Source organism: Gorilla gorilla, chromosome 10 (assembly GCF_029281585.2).
Source record: "Gorilla gorilla gorilla isolate KB3781 chromosome 10, NHGRI_mGorGor1-v2.1_pri, whole genome shotgun sequence".
Lineage (NCBI taxonomy): Eukaryota > Metazoa > Chordata > Mammalia > Primates > Hominidae > Gorilla > Gorilla gorilla.
In genome coordinates this window covers 61,313,685-61,329,002 of record NC_073234.2, presented here as the reverse complement: position 1 = coordinate 61,329,002, position 15,318 = coordinate 61,313,685, and the positions used below count along the sequence as shown (strand labels likewise).

The 15,318-nt window shown below is 38.2% G+C and overlaps 1 protein-coding gene across 1 annotated transcript in view; it reads right to left on the bottom strand.

The window, feature by feature from the left end:
- SLC2A13 (solute carrier family 2 member 13) overlaps nucleotides 1-15,318 on the bottom strand; it is a 347,978-nt gene that overhangs the window by 194,047 nt on the left and 138,613 nt on the right. The gene's annotated exons all lie outside the window — the stretch shown is intronic.

The following is a 15,318-nucleotide window of genomic DNA, read 5'->3' as shown; positions in this document are numbered from 1 at the left end:
CAAAACTCAATGAGATAAAATTTTATAATGTGGACATACAATAAAAAATAACTAGGCATGCACAAAGGCAGGAAAATACAATCTGTAAAGATAACGGGACCGATTCATCAAGAGAATATAACAATCCTAAACGTGTATGCACTTACTGAGAGCTTCAAAATATTAATACTTGAAAGAAAAACTGACACAACAAAAAAGGGAAATTGAAAAACCTACAATTGTACTCTCATATTTCATCACTCTCAGTAACCGATAGAACAAGTATCCTGAAATTCACCAAGGATATAGAAGACTCCAAGAACACTATCAACAAACTTGACCTAATAAGTGACATTTAAACCACATTCCACCAAATAAGAGCAGGATACACATTCTTAAATTGTATGGTCAATGTCTTAGAATATTTACCTGAGGTAGATTATTTTCTGAGCTCTAAACTAGTCTCAACTAATTTAAAAGGATTCAAGTCATATTAAGAATATCCTGACCATAATGAAATTAATATAGAAATCAGTAACTGAGAGGCAACTGGAAAACATCCCCCAAATTGGAAACTAAATAACACATTTCTATGAAAATTAGTAAGAATATAAAGCTGAAAGAATCTAAATACATAGCCTATAAAAATTTGTGGAATGGAGCTAAAGTGTTAACAGGTAAAATTACTGCAAGAAATCTCTTAGGAAACCTTCAACCTTAAGAAACCAGAAAAAGACAGACGAGTGAAACCCAAAGTATGCACATGCTAAAAGTATTACTAAAGATCAAAATGGAAATCCATGAAGTAGAAAAGAAAAGAGTTGAGAAAAATCCATAAAACCAAAACTGTTTTTTAAGACCAATAAAATTGATAAGCTTCATGCCAAGCTATGGTAGGCTAAATAAGGGCCCCTCAAAACATATTCACATCCTAATCCCTGAAACCTGTATTATCTTAGATGTCAAAAATAAACTTTGTAGATATAATTAAGTTAAAAATTTTGCGATTGGAAGACAATCCTAGATCATCCAGGTTTTCCCTAAATGCAATCACATGTATCCTTATCAGGAGGAGGCTGAGGAAGATTCGAGACAAAAGCAGAGAAGACAAATGCAGAGATTGGACCTATGCAGCCAAAAGCCAAGGAATGACAGGTGCCCCCAGAAGCTGGAAAAAGGAAGGAAGAGGTTGTCCTCTACGGACTCTGGAGGGGGTGTGGGACAGGAGTGGACACCTGGCCATCGCAACTGTGAGAAAATAAATGTCTACTGCGTTAAGCTACCAAATTTGTAGTAATCTATTATAGTAACCACAGAAAACAAATGCACAGACTATCCAGGAAAAAGCCAGAAACACAAATGACCAATATCAAGACTAAATGAGGTGAACTCAGGACAGATATTAAAATAATAAGAGTATCATGAACAACTTTATGCCATTAAATTCAGCATCTACAATGCAACAGACAAATTCCCTAAAAGATACAATCTTCCAAACTCACTCAAGAAGAAATAGCCTGAGTAGCCAGCCCTATAAGCTATTAAAAATACTGAATTTGTTAAAAACGTTCCCCCAAAGAAAACTCTAAGTCCAAATAACTTGACAGAAAGCAGATCAATGGTTGCCTGTGGAGGGAGGAATTACAAAGGGGCACCAAGGGAAGTTTTGGGGAGGCAGCAATATGTTCACTTGCATGGTTGTGGTAATGGTTTCATGGTGTTCACATATGCCAGTGTCTCAAATTATATGCTTTAAATACATGCTTTTTATTGTATGTAAATTATTCCTCAATAGAGCTGCTAAAAATCAACAACAAAAGTAAGAAAAAGCTTCACCAATAATCTAGAGACTCTAGATGTCAGGAAGGCTGACATGGTGAACTGGATAAGAAAAAAAATTCAATATTCAAAGAGCATGATATTCCCTTAAGTAAGAACACAAGGGGGTTATTAGAAACAACAATATTTGATCAAACTGAAGTAATGAAGTCTGCTGTGAGACTGCTGAAAGAGAACTGCCAATGATGAAGCCCCCTTAACATCTCTTCAAGGTTTTTCTTGCTCTTATTCTTCCCTTTCTTTTTGTTTTATTTATTTATGAGTTTTACCTTGTATTAATATTAAAGTTAAGGAGGAAAAAGTGGAACACTTTGTGACTAATGGATTACAAGATGCAAACTGTAGGAGGCTTCCCCACTGCTGATAAAGTAAAGATGCCTCTGTGGAGAAAGCAGGGGCCTCACTGGGAGCAAGATAATCACTGCTCAGCTTCAAATATTATTCTCCCCACTCCTCAATTTAGGGCCCTATAATTGGGCTACAATCAAGCACAGCAAGATCCCCCAACACCACGATCCTTTCCTGAATGCAACCAGAGGAGGCCATTCTCACACAATCACCAAGAGTATTAAGCATTTGCTCAAATCTCAATGGATTATCTAATACTTCAATAACTCTTCATGCCTTATGAACAATTTCCTATCATCATCAGAGTCCTGTGAAGTCAGAGAGACCAAGTGTTGCTACCCCCATCTTAGAAAAGAGGAAACTAAACACAGAGGGATTAGATAACTCTTCCAAGGTCACAAACTAGTAAGTGTTTAGAGAGAGAACTTGGGCCGACATATTGTTCATGCCACAAATGCCAAGATATTTTGTATGCCCACTTAAATAAGCTTATTTTTCTTAGCATAAAAAATCAACAATTTATGAACAGTAGAAGTAACACAAAACAAAACTGAAACACTTCCAAGCTATAGTAACAAACATACTCTGTGCTCCTTACGACTGCAATTCCTCCACTTCATTTTCTTCATCATTTTCATGGTCCCACCTGCCACTCTATCCATCCTCAGTTCCAGATTTATCTACTTCAAGCCACTCATTTCATTACCACATCCAGGGAGTTCTCCATTCCCACATCCAGGGAGTTGAGCATTGTTTGAGAATAATTACAAAAATGAGCCACACTCATTTTGGGACAAATTCAGCATGTCAGGTCCTGTGTGCTATCAGGGGAGCCTTTCACTCATCTCTAACTGGCTCCGAATCATGTTCTCACAACATTCACTTTAAGCATTCCTCCTCCTTGGACTTCCATTGATTTCTCCTGTCTCTCTGGCCAAGAATCCCCTAGTTCCTTATCATACCTGAAGCGCTTCCCATGAGCCTACTCCATGCTAGGGACAGAAACGTGAGGAGGCCCAGCCCCTGAGGAGCTCATAATACCAGAATGGGGTCATCCACCAAAACAAAACAAGCTATGCCACAATGGTGTAAGTGCTCTAACAGAGGTACATATACAGTATTATGAGATTAAGGCATAAGGAAGGACCCACAAGAGGTATGCCACTCAGGTACATACAAAACAGAAGTCCTCATTTCTCACCCCAAACTTGTTCTTTACCCCATGTTATCTAATTTCAAAGTAAATCAAGATTCATGGCTTTTGAGTGCTCCTTCTCTCTTCGTATATCCTGAATCTAATACATTGCCAAGTTTTAATCAGAATTAATGTATGTATGCCTAACTTCTTTCCACAAAACATTGGAAAGATTTCTTCTGTTCTGCACCTGTACCTCTCTGCCTCTCCACCTTTCTACTGCCTGTCTGGCTGGCATCCATCTCCCAGTGGGACAGTGCACGGCTGTGCAAAGTGTTCACACAGACCAGTGTTAACATACCAGTCCTACCATGTAGCCACTGTGAGATTCTGTAAGTGTCCATCGCCTCTTCAGTAAAATGGATTTAAGAGTAGTACTATCCATTTGAGGATTAGAGATAATAAGGTTCCTGGCACATACTATTCATGTGTTCAATAAGAAGCCTAATATGTGGTCTCAACAGCCCCAGTCTCTACCGAATCCAATCCATCCCGCCTCCACATTGCTGCCACCTGTTGGCTAAAGCACCCCACTGAATCCTCCACTTACTTGTCAAAACCATTGATAACAGAACCATCAGGGCCTGTTTCATGAAGGGGACACTCCTGCCCCAGCCCACCTGAGAAGATTTGTTTCATACTACTTCTCCTCCAATAGGCAATGCTTCAGCAATTTTTGGGTAATCTGTTTTACTCAAAGAAGTCCCATATTGTTACAATTTTGTCTCTTACAATATTCCTTCTGCTTGGGATCCCATCCTTGCAATTCTGAAGGACTGGACCAGGCTCTCACTCCTGGCTAATTTGTTTTGGGGACTAGGTCCCTGATCTCTGTTCCATAGTGAATTATGATCTCTGTGCTGGATTATGTCAGGTGTGTAGTTCAGGCTTTGCTCATTTTATCATTTTACTTCCCATTGTGCTTAGTTCAGGATCATGTAAATAGAGGACATTCAGTAAATATTTCCTTGATGAATATGAGGAATAAAAGAAGGAAAGAAGAGAAAAAAAGAGAAACACCAGAGCAAGTATGGGGATTGAGAGCTCATGGATGAAGCAATTTGAGTATACTCCAAGTTGCTAAACAATGTTGTGATTAATTAGAAACTGCCACCAAGATCCTGAGCACACCCATGCTGTTTTCCTCTTCAATATGCAGCAGATGATGTTTGTGATTACAAGCTGGTGCTTGGCACATGTTCTGCTTGAAAGAATGGACTGCTGCTATTGATGAATTCAACCCCATGTGGTTCAATCATTCTTTCACAGTCTGGCATTTATGCCAATACATTCCAAAATCCTCCAAGGCAATCAATTTGCCAAGATGTTGTGATGGGCCAGTTGTCTATAGATGCATGCTTGTAAGCTGATCATGGTACATTAGGGCCGGTATGCAATGACTGTGTTAATCTAGTCATTATTATTCCAGGTTGCTAATGTAAAGATTTTTATCTACTTAGAAGAGGAGATGATTATAGGTCTTAATACCATTAAAATACTGTTTTCAAAAACCAATTTCCGTTACTATCAAGAATTCTTTCTAAATTCTAAAATATTTTCTTTGTCAAAAGTATCTACATAAATGAAGCAGACATAAAATGCATTCCTCAGCAATTCTCAACTGAACGAATTTCAAACTTCTTAACAGTCATGAGAGTGTGGTATGTTGCTGAGGAAAAAATTACGAAGAATTACTGTTCTAGAAAACTTTTATTTAAAAAGAGGAAGTATCCTTTCCAAATAAATAATTTTCTTTTTTAAAAAATTTTATTTTACTTTAAGTTCCAGGATACACATGCAGTATGTGCAGGTTTGTTACACAGGTAAATGCATGCCATGGTGGTTTGCTGCACCTATCAACCAACCCATCACCTAGGCATTAAGCCCCAGATGCATTAGCTATTTATCCTGATGCTCTCCCTTCACCTGGCCCCCAGACAGGCCCCAGTGTGTGTTGTTCCCCTCCCCGTGTCCATATAATTTTCTTAAATAGCTATATTGTTAGCATTGTCTATAGACAGAGCCACTTTTTTTTCCTATATGTAAATACATCTTTATTGGGGTCTGCTAAAATATCAGTTATTTTTCTCTAAAGTTATATGCATATTTCATAATATTGATTCCGCAGTACCTGACATTTTGGTTTCTATTATCATTGGTATCTTTTTTAACATTACATTTCCTCTTTGATGCTGCACTTGTATGTTAATTTTATATCCGCCAATTTTGGTGAACTCTATTAATTCTAAAAGATTTTCTGTACATTCTCTTGAGTTTTCTACATAGACTTCTGCAAACAATGACAGCTTTATTTATTCCTTTATAATATTGGCTAGTATTTTCTTGGAGACAAAGACTCGTTCTATTGTCTAAGCTGCAGTGCAGTAGCGTGATCTCAGCTCACTGCAACCTCTGCCTTCAGGTTCCAGCAATTCTCCTGCCTCGGCCTCCTGAGTAGCTGGGATTACAGGCATGCATGACCACGCCTGGCTAATTTTATTTCTAGTAGAGACAGGGTTTCACCATGTTGGCCAGGCTGGTCTCGAACTCCTGACCTCAAGTAATCCACCCACCTCAACCTCCAAAGTGTTGGGATTACAGGCGTGAGCCACCGCGCCCAGCCTAATATTGGCTAGTATTTTCAGTACAACGTTTATTAAATGGTGAAAAATGGTTTCCTGTCTCATTCTTTTTTTTTTTTTTTTTTTTGGGACAGAGTCTTACTGTGTCACCCAGGCTGGAGTGCAGTGGTGTGATTTTGGCTCACTGCAACCTCCGTCTCCCAGGTGCAACCGATTCTCCTTTCTCGACCTCTCGAGTAGCTGAGATTACAGGCGCTCGCCACCACAGCTGGCAAAATTTTGTATTTTGGTAGAGATGGGGTTTCACCACGTTGGCCATGCTGGTCTCGAACTCCCGACCTTCAGTGATCCACTCGTCTTGGCCTTCCAAAATGTTGGGATTACAGGCGTGAGCCATTGTGCCTGGCCCTTGCATGATTTTAGAGAGAATGCTTTTTTTTTCTTTCTTTTTTTTTTTTACTTTGAGATGGAGTCTCGCTCTGTCATCAGGCGGGAGCGCAGTGGCATGATCTTGGCTCACTGCAACCTCCGCCTCTTGGGTTCAAGCAATTCTCCTGCCTCAGCCTCCCAACTGGCTGGAACTACAGGTGCACGCCACCACGCCCAGCTTATTTTTTATAATTTTGGTAGAGATGGGGTTTCACCATGTTTGCCAGGCTGGTCTTGAATTCCTGACCTCAAGTGATCTACCTGCCTCAGCCTCCCAAAGTGCTGGGATTACAGGCATGAGCCACCATGCCTGGCCTACAGAGAATGCTTCCAAAGTTTCATCAGTAATATCCTTGATGAAAGCTTCTGATACGTATCCTTAAACAGATTTAGGAAGTTCCCTTTTATTCCTGGTTTACTAACCTTTTATCAATAAGCAATAATTTTTTTGTTTATGACAGGGTCTCACTCTGTGCCCCAGACTAGAGTGCACTGGTATGATCATGGTTCACCACAGCCTTAAACTTCTGGACTCAAGCAATCCTCTCGCCTCAACCTCCCGAGTAGTTGAGACCACAGGCACATGCCATCTGGCTAATTAAAAAAAAATTTTTTTTTTAGAGGCAGGGTTTCATGTTGCCCAGGCTGGTCTCAAACTCCTGGGCTCAAGCAATCCTCCTGCCTCACCCTCCCAAAGCGCTGCGATTACAGGTGTGAGCCGCCACACTCGGCCTTTCTTTTCTTTTTATGAGACAGAGTCTCACTCTGTCACCTAAGCTGGAAAGCTGCGGCACAATCACAGCTCACTGTAACTTCAAAACTCCTGGGCTCAAGTAATCCTCCCACCTCAACCTCCCAAGGAGAAAAAACAATGAACTTTAATACATGTACCAAAATATCACATATGCCCCATAAATATGGGGTGTTCACTTAATTTAAAAAGCAATGAATTTTATCAAATGCCTTTTCTCCCTCTATGGAGATAAGCATTACACAGTAAGTCACAATAATAGCTTTGTAACATCAAACCACCTTTGCATTCCTGAGAAAAGCCCTATGGATTACCCAGGCTGGAGTGCAGTGGCATGATTTCAGCTCACTATGGCCTCTGCCTCCCGGTTCAAGTGATTCTCCTGCCTCAGCCTCCTGAGTAGCTGGGATTACAGGCGCACACCACCATGCCCAGCTAATTTTTGTATTTTTAGTAGAGACAGGGTTTCACCATGTTGGCCAGGCTGGCCTCAAACTCCTAACCTCAGGTGATCCGCCCACCTTGGCCTCCCAGTGTGCTGGGATTACAGGCGTGAGCCACCACGCCCAGCCATGGGTTACTCTTGAAGGCATCACTCAAATGCCTCTCTGGCAGAATTTCCAGATCCCATATAGAGACAAAAAAATCATGTCCAGTAGATTTCTTAGAATACTCACAGTCACCCATTTATGCATCTCTGCCTGAACTCCTCATGGCTCCTTATCGTGCCATGCTGCCTGCCACTAGACAAAGCCACTTTTAAATGAAAGGACAGACACACTTGACTGATGGTATTCTGACAGTATTTTCACAATATGCTGTCATTCTTAGTGATATAATAAAGTTTTCTCACCTACCCGGTTTTTCAATAGATATTATATGCAAGGAAAAAAGAATATATATGACTTGCATCTGCTAAAGACTATATAACCATAATCAGTGTTGAATAGTACAATTTCTCCAAATCAGGGAAACTCAGGTTTGACTCTATCTTGACCATTTAGAAGCTGTGTGATGTTGTGCAGGTTCCTTACCTTCCCTGAGCTCCAGGTGTTTTCATAATTAAAGGTGGAAATGCATGAGAAATATATCCCACATTAATTCAACTACTGATGCTATGATTTCATCCATAAGCTCTCCAGTAGAATTTCTCCATAGCTGAATACAATTTCAAAGTTTTACATTAAAAATAGCCAATAGCTCACGCCTGTAATCCCAGCACTTTGGGAGGCCGAGGCAGGCGGATCACGAGGTCAGGAGATCGAGCCCATCCTGGCTAACATGGTGAAAACCCATCTCTACTAAAAATACAAAAAAATTAGCCGGGCATGGTGGCGGGCGCCTGTAGTCCCAGCTACTCGGGAGGCTGAGGCAGGAGAATGGCGTGAATCCAGGAGGTGGACCTTGCAGTGAGCCGAGATCACGGCACTGCACTCCAGCCTGGGCGACAGAGCGAGACTCCGTCTCAAAAAAAAAAAAAAAATAGCCAATAAATTGTATAGGTTTTCCTTCTCTGTAATCAAATAAACAATTACCCTTCACATTTAAGGTTCCACAAAATATTTCAAATAGATTCATTAACATAAAGAATAAATGCATTCTATACTTATAATTTATTTCCTTTATATTTAACACTCCTACACAGATTACTAACAATACACTAGGTATAAATGAGTAAGACCTAGACAACAGCCTCCCATAATAAATGACAGTTCTATCAAGTTCAAACAAGACATGTGCCACCAAACTATTCTTACAACTACAGATAAATCAGAATTATTCCATTCCCCTGCCTTCATTTTAGATCGCATGTAGGCTCCCAAGAAATCAAGTATTCTTGAATCTCTATCAGAGCAGAGCATTTTGAGATGAACTATGCTCCTAAACATTAATCATTTGCTTGGTTAAAGAAACTGTATTTGTATAGATATTTAAGTTTTATATGGATATTGAGTAATATTCTATTAGCACATTCCCTTTTTAGATTCAGACATTCAACAAATAAGTACTAATGAGAATTAAGGTGAAAAGCTAACCATGTATGATTCATGCTATATTTGGCTTTATATATAACAGTAATCATGAATAAAGCTATCAAAAAATAAAACTCAGCCTGAATTAAATGGCCCATGATCTTATGTTGGGGCAGAGTATCTTTTAAAAAAATTGAAATTGTCCCCCAGATTCCGGAAGTATGACTACTGCAAACATAAGGGGGTACCTTGAAATGTAACATCTTAAAAGAAAGAGACGATGTTTTCTGTCAGCATGATTCTCAGAAAATCATAATTATTCCAAAAATATCCCAGAACTATATATAAAAATGAACTGAACATATGAGGCTGTAAATGTATTCTCTAATTTCAAAGTAGTTCTTGTCCCTCCCTCAACTCTTTTTCTATTCTTCTATTACCTGTACCACTAAAAAAGGAAAAAGAAAAACTATTGAATTTACATATTAAAAAATACCAGTGGTAGTCATTAAATAAAGAGAGAGTAAAGATGTTCTATAAAAAAGGGTAGTGCTAAGTTCTCCAAAATGTGATAGGAAGTAAAGCATTACGTTCATGGAAGAGAAGAGTTAATTCAAAGTATGGACTTTCCAGTCTCTCATCTTTCACTTACTTATAAAGGTGCCATTCCTAAAATAGATAAGAAGCATAAATGGTTATGGAAGAATGTAAATGCTATGGGAAAAGGAGGAGGACATATAACCATATCTTCCATTTGTTTAGCTATGCTAGGATACTTGAGATTTAAAACTATCTTTACCATGTCGGGAACATAACTGACAGAGCCTACAAGGAAGATGCATACATGAATTTGGTCACCATATGCAAGAGGGTTGGTGCACAGGGTCCTGGAGGTCACAAGGTGAATGCTGGATCTTAGGATCTATTTTTCTCATAAAGACAATCCCATCATATCCTATATCATAGCATATAAATAAAACAAATCTCTCTTCTTAAGGCTGACGAACACACAGGCTATCTTGGTCAATTAAACTCTTTCCATGAAAGCTATAAGAGGCTGCTGAACCTGCTTTCAGTTAGTAAAGAAGGCCAGCCACCTTTGAGAACCTTAGCGGAAAGGCTGATCTACACACTAAGTATGAATCAAAATCTAGATTTCTATAGGGAAAAAAAAATTATTAGATAAGCCGTTTAGTCTTCTTGTCTTATTTTACAAATTTTCAGGAAAAAACCTCGCCAATAAAACGATCAGATACAAATGACAAGATATAATATTTCCCAGTTAAATACAACTTAAATAACAGAAAAGACGTCAGCTAACTAACACAGTTTTATGTATTCCTGAAAAATCTGTTAAGAGTAACATAATACCAAAACAATTCCTTCAATTTTTTTTGCCCCAAAACATTTCATGGCCTAAAGCAGTTGGTAACTAAACACTCCCTTATGAGATCAATACCAAAAATGAATTAATATTGAAAAGCAAGTTTATGGACATTATTATGCTGGAACATTAGTTTTAATTTTACAATACTATTGGATTTCTATGAAGAATTGATCTTTTTATTGCAGAAAACATTTTAAGGTTTTCTGTTAAAGTCTCCTCTTGTTACATTTAGCAAAACTGAAGAGTAGAAAATGAGATAACACAGTGAAAGAGCCTGAGTAATCTGAATGGGTTCAAATGACTTTTAAAAACTACTTACAAATATGACTTAGAATAAAGTAATCTAATTTACGTACCAAGAAACCAAAATAATACTTCAAAAATAAATTTCACAGATTTCTACTTATATACCCAGTGACATACACTAGTGAGGGGACTTGCTTTGTAAAAAACAATGTTTAGGTTTATTCATGTATTATAAAGATTAGTTCAGAAATTTCAGTGACCTTTTAGGATAGAGTACAATTTTCAGAGTTTGTCCTATAAGGGTAACTTCCTTCAGGATCATAACTGCATCGGATTTGAAGGCAAACCTATGATATATCACTATGTCTGAAACACAATCACTGAACCAAATCCAATAAAATACTGCTACATTAAAAGGAATGCAAAGGAAAAACTAAAGCTCTTAAAGAACATTTAGGAATGATTAACATCATTAATTTTAGGCAACTGGCATATCCCTGAGTGCTCAGATTTAAACAAAACTTGGACATGAGAAATCTGCTAGCATAATACTACACCTATGGGATGCGGGGCTTGACTGTCCACAAGGAGGTCATTAAAATCTTTTTTTCATATATATATATATATATATATATATATATATATATACAAATATAAAATATGTATGCATATGTATGTAGAGGTGTGTGTGTGTGTATATATATATACAGAGAGAGAGAGAGAGAGGTGGGGTATGTGTGTGGAGAGAGAGAGAGAAGTATGTATATGTATAAATACATAAATACAGCTTGAGAGAGAGAGGTTTTGTAGTTACAATGATCATCATTACAGAATCTTCTTATTACTTGTAGACCTTTACTTCCTGAATCCCCTTTTCTGGCCCTTCTCCACCCAGATTTTGATAAGGGAAGTGAGGTACCACTGAATATATAAATACATTTGTTCCAAATTCCTGCAACAATTCTGTTCCTTCTTCCATGTTTTTAATTCACAGACACATGCCCACAAAGCTAAATGTTCTGGAAAACTGGCAGAATTTCAGTAGAGAATGATTAACAGCAGGAAACCATAGAAGTGAGTTCCACATGTTCTGCTCTAGAAATTTTAACAATAGAAATCAGAAAAAAATAATATTGGTATTCGATTAGCACATCCAGCAGACAGAAAATATTTGCATCCAGTGACTGCTAGTCTGAGAAGAAATACGCATGCCAAGCACTCCTATTGATCATCCCTTAAGCATTCCCCTAAATCCATTCTGATGGCCATAGCACAGGATAGATTTTAATGCTACTTTTATGTGCTTTCCTACTGTGTATAAGGACTGGGCAAGGAGAATTCGAAAGACACGTCTCCAGATGCCTTTGCTTTTTAAATGTCTGTGGGTATCTAACCTTATTTTCCTTGGCATTTTGCTTTTAACTTGTGATTGTTTTTCATTAGGCTGATTCTTCTAATCTTTGAACATGACACAAATCATAATTCTACTTGATATGGCTTGAGACGCTCTTCTAGATAAATATGGCTCTCTAGGGATGAGGTCAGTATTGGAAAATCTACATATGGCTGTTTTATTTTGAGGCATGTCTGCAGTTACCATATGGTCAGTGGCAATCTGTGAAGGGAGTCAGGATGTGTCTATTTAAAATACTGACTGAAATTTCAGTTTCTACTTAGAAATTGCTTTGATCCAGCTACTTTTTCTGAATGCTAAGTCTTATTTTGTCTTTTAAAATGCAATCTTCCCACTGTACTGCAAAACTCAACTGTAAAATAAAACTTGTTTCTACATATTTTCATTGATTAAATCTGTTATGCATATATAAAAAGTCTAGCATTATATTCATTAGCAAAGATGTAGACACGATCCTAGCCTTGCTATTCAACTTATTGATGACTTATTTATGCTGTATTTTAGCATGGCTCATGATCACTGGAATGCACAATTTAGGCAGAAGTGAAGCAATGTCTAGCTGAATGCCTCTCAGGGATATCCTGTCCTCTGAGATCTCTTAAGACACCAAGATTCTATGACTCTACTGAATGAAACTATTCTAGCAACATTTACATTAAAAATATATGACTCCTTATGTAAAATACAGCCATGACGTAACTGCTGTGTAGGAGTATAAACAAGTGTTCTATTTGAGTGAAGTATGTGGCTATTATAAATTATTCCCATTCATTATTCATCAAGTTTCTATAAATGTTTTAGGAAAATAGTGAAGAACCATTTTCCTAGCACTTTTCTAAAAAGTACTATTCATAAATTACTTAGCCTATTGGTATAAAGCTCATTTACTTCATTGTCATATATATCCATTTGGCCTTTTAATGAAAGGAGGGAAGGAGAAGAGAAAGAAATACACCTGTGGGAGTTGGATGGTGTAAAGGGAGCAAGGCAAGCTAAATTATTTCTAAGAAAGCAAAGAACTGACATATTTAAAGACAGAAAATGGTATCTACATAACCTCAAAAAGGTATGTTCTAAGCATTGTATTTTGACCTGAAGAGTCATGACTTGAATAGATTCCCTATCCACACATAATTTCCCCTCACTTTGCAAATTACCTCAAAAATCTTGAACCACTTCAGAAGCCATCTGATACAAATTCCTATAGCTTCCCTCCTGTATTAGTCTATTCTCATATTGCTAATAAAGACATACCCGAGATTGGGTAATTTATAAACGAAAGAGGTTTAATGGACTCACCATTCAGCATGGTTTGGGAGGCCTCAGGAAACTTACAATCATGGCAGAAGGGAAAGCAAACATGTCCTTCTTAACATGGTGGCAGCAAGGAGATATGCAGAGTGAAGGGTGGTGTGGGGTGGTGGGGGGGGGGGGAGCCCCTTATTAAACCATCAGATCTCATGAAAACTCACTGACTATCACGAGAACAACATGGAGGTAACTGCCTCCATGATTCAATTACCTCCCATCAGGTCCCTCCCAAGATGCATGGGGATTATGGGAACTACAATTCAAGATGAGGTTTGGGTAGAGACACAGCGAAACATATCACCTCCCTTCCAACACAAAGATTCTCGGTATTTCTGTTTGTTTTTTCCTTGTAGCTCAGCAAAAATGGTGACTCTTTCCTCTCTGAACCCAATCTATGTTGAACATCTTAGGTCTCCCTCCTCCTCTGGGATCTTGTACACTATTATTCCCCTTCCTTGCCTGCCAATCAATCCCTCTATCCCAAGTCTACCAACCTACAATTCTGTCACCTCTACATTCCTTGAAAGAAGAGGTCTATACACACTTTCCCATTACTGACACTTTACTCTCTAAGCCTGCCCTTTCTTTTTTGTTTATATTTTTGTTGTTTTTTTTTTTGGTTTTTATATATATATATATATATATATATATATATATATATATATATATATATATATATATATATATAATACTTTAAGTTCTAGGGTACATGTGCACAACGTGCAGGTTTGTTACATATGTATACATGTGCCATGTTGGTGTGCTGCACCCATTAACTCGTCATTTACATTAGGTATATCTCCTAATGCTTTCCCTCCCCCCTTCCCCCACCCCACAACAGGCCCTGGTGTGTGATGTTCCCCGTCTATGTCCAAGTGTTCTCATTATTCAATTCCCACCTATGAGTGAGAACACACGGTGTTTGGTTTTTTTGTCCTTGCGATAGTTTGCTGAGAATGATGGTTTCCAGCTTCATCCATGTCCCTACAAAGGACATGAACTCATCCTTTTTTATGGCTGCATAGTATTCCATGGTGTATATGTGCCACATTTTCTTAATCCAGTCTATCATTGATGGACATTTGGGTTGGTTCCAAGTCTTTACTATTGTGAATAGTGCCTCAATAAACATACGTGTGCATGTGTCTTTAGAGCAGCATGATTTATAGTCCTTCGGGTGTATACCCAGTAATGGGATGGCTGGGTCAAATGGTAGTTCTAGTTCTAGATCCGTGAGGAATCGCCACATTGTCTTCCACAATGGTTGAACTAGTTTACAGTCCCACCAACAGTGTAAAAGTGTTCCTATTTCTCCACATCCTCTCCAGCACCTGTTGTTTCCTGACTTTTTAATGATCACCATTCTAACTGGTGTGAGATGATATCTCACTGTGGTTTTGATTTGCATTTCTCTGATGGCCAGTGATGATGAGCATTTTTTCATGTGTTTTTTGGCTGCATAAATGTCTTCTTTTGAGAAGTGTCTGTTCATATCCTTTGCCCACTTGTTGATGGGGTTGTTCTTTTCTTGTAAATTTGTTTGAGTTCATTGTAGATTCTGGATATTAGCCCTTTGTCAGATGAATAGATTGCAAAAATTTTCTCCCATTCTGTAGGTTGCTGTTCACTCCGATGGTAGTTTCTTTTGCTGTGCAGAAGCTCTTTAGTTTAATTAGATCCCATTTGTCAATTTTGGCTTCTGTTGCCATTGCTTTTGGTGTTTTAGACATGAAGTCCTTGCCCATGCCTATGTCCTGAAAGGTATTGCCTAGGTTTTCTTCTAGGGTTTTTATGGTTTTAGGTCTAACATGTAAGTCTTTAATCCATCTTGAATTAATTTTTGTATAAGATGTAAGGAAGGGAT